Raw genomic sequence first — 2,945 nt, forward strand, 5'->3', positions numbered from 1 at the left:
GATCTCTAGGTTCGTGGATCTGAACCCTTTCGAGTCCGAGCTTGAGTAAGTCTCTAAGTTCGTAGATTCGAACCTTTTCGAGGCTTAGAGCAATTTGACCCGTTTGATGGCGATAAATCCAGGCCCACTAATCTTGGACTTGCAATAAATTTGAGCCCATCAACCTTGGACTATTGGGCCTAATTAATTTAGTTGGCTCAAATTAGCTCCTCTTACACAGATATGTCGTAAAGGTTGGACCACAAGTGATATAGATAGATGAAGCATTTTTTTTTTTTTTTTATAGAAAAATCCTCCCTACCCTCCTGCAGGTCCAAGGCAGCGTCCCTTGCAGAGATCACCAGAGTGTCCTGTTAGCCGTTTCGAGCGAGAAGACAATAACCGGGAAACTTGCCCCCAACCTCTCAAGACAAGCTCCGCTGCAGAGATCGCCAGGGTGTCCTGGTAACCGTTCCGAGTGAGAAGACAATAACCTAGGAACTTGCCCCCAACCTCTCAAGACAAGCTCTGCTTAAGTCAGGACTCGCACAGCGGAGGAGTATTGAACCTATACCAAGTGCTAATTAGACAACTTGAAATCTAACCTTCTAACCAATTGTGCTGCGCCCAGGAGATTAGCCCAAGGGAGAGGGAATTGAACCCGTGACCTTGGGGCTTAAACCCCAAACCTTAATCACAATACCACCCACCCCTGAATTAGATGAAGCATTCTCTGGAAGATAAATTAACAATGATAAATCATTGTCACACATAACTTTTTGTACGATGGTCATAAAAATCAAAACTAGCCAGTGGCTACCAGATATTTCATTTTTCTTTTTATTTTTAACAAGGAAGAAGTTTTATAAAAATTCAAAAGTACTAAAGTTTTAGCAGTATGCTAAAAATGAGGTCCCGTAATATCACGGTCTCATACGTATAATAATCGAGTACCCTCCAAAAAAGTGCAACCTAAAAGTAAAAAAAAAAAAAAAAAAAAAAGTGGCTTCTTCAACCAAAAAATCTACCTTGATTAGCTTCCCGGTATAATATACTAGAATTTTTTTTTTCCGATAGGCAAAAGTTAATAGTTAATTATTAAATAGCACATTGGGAGAAGTGAACTCTCACCCACTCTTGCAAGCACTTCGTCTTAACTCTTATTTGATTCCTAAGAGTGAACTCAAGACCTTTCCATAAGAAAGATTTTTGAATCAATATAAATTAAGATATACATTACTAAAAGTAATGATAATTTGACCAAACACTTCAATGAAGTAATTCAAAATATGTTTAGGCCTCGTTCGGCAACATCCTATTTTAGATAAGAAGTGAAAAAGTTATTATATGTTGTTCCATCACTCTCTTTATTTTTTTGTCCATATTTTTGTAAAAAATCAAAAAATTATTAAAATATCATGTTCCCAAACGAAACCTTAGTTTGAATTAATCAACATTTACAATTTCTCTCTTAACGATTGATGAAAAAAAAAAATATATATATATATATATATATATGAACATTTTTTTATATCAATATTCACTATAAATAAGAGTTTTAGGGACTTAACTTTTTTGTTCCTAAAAGTGAATAATTTGTTACAGAACATTTGTGGGACAAAAATCATCGCGAAAAAGTCATCTTGAAGAGTAAAAAGAAGATTTTTAGTGACAACATTTTAAAAATATCACTAATAAATATATTTTTAGGGTCAAAGAATTTGACGCCAAAAAATTTTATTTTTTGAGACAAAAATAATGGTCCCAAAAGTATTGTAATTTTTCACTAATGTCCAATTTCATTACTAAAAATACAATAATAACACGTTTAGCAAATAAAATATTTTATCTTTAAAAAATTATTTTATTTTAAAATTTCTCTCTAAAACTTTAATTTATTGTAAATATTGTTAATTGGATGTGCATTTGACATCAGATTCATGGCTGGGAAATTCATCAATTATTTGAAAATTAAGAATCAAACTTTGTAGTTGTAACTGAACAGAAGGGTCAAAATAGGTCAGAAATTTTAAAAGCATATACAGGGTAATTTGTAACAATTTAAAAGCTAAGTCACCAAACACACATGAAACTCATGGATCAGGTGTTCTCATTTTGCCGTAAACTTTGATAGGTGACAATACCACCACAATACAATAACCACAATCGTCTCTACGGCAGCACCCTCATCGCTGCTACAATTTTCACCACCACCACTAACATAAACACTAATACAGCCTAGAGTTGTTAAACAATTCAATTCATCACTACAAAAAAATTTATTTTTTGTGACGGTAAAAGGCCGTCGCAAATGCCCCGGAAGCCGTCGCTAATACTTTTTGCGACGGTAATGTGGCTTTTTGCGACGGTAATGGGGGGTCGCGACAAAGGGGGTTGCAAAAGAGCTTTCGCGACGGTAAGTACCGTCGCCATTAGTTTCTGCGACGGTAAGGTGTGTTTTTTGCGACGGCACTTTTCCTGTCGCCAATAATGGAAAAAAAATCAGTTTTCGCGACGGCACGTAATTCCCGTCTCTAAAAGTGAGTTTTTGAGACGGCAACATTACCGTCGCTAAAACTCTGGCATCTTATAAGTATTTGCGACGGCAACGGTTACCGTCGCTAAAGGTATCTTGTAAATTCCAATTGGACAGCTTTTGCGACTGTGTTGGTGCCGTCGCAAAAGCCTATTATTGTTTTTTGCGACGGGTTCTTCTCCCGTCTCAAAAAAAAAAAAAAAAAAAAAAAAAAAAAAAAACCTGCTGAAAAATTATTAAAAAAATTAAAATAACCTGTATTAGATAAAAAATAACTATAAAAAAATTGAAAAATTACAGAATAATATAAATACGTACATAAACAAAAATTAACAAATAATGAAAATTAATAATATTGTTCCATTCATAGCAATACATAAATAAAAATTCATAACAATAAAAATTATGCCACTACATAACGTCGCATAAT

This window comes from Camellia sinensis, chromosome 13 (genome assembly GCF_055761805.1).
Source record: "Camellia sinensis isolate YWXY chromosome 13, ASM5576180v1, whole genome shotgun sequence".
In the NCBI taxonomy this organism is placed as follows: Eukaryota; Viridiplantae; Streptophyta; class Magnoliopsida; order Ericales; family Theaceae; genus Camellia; species Camellia sinensis.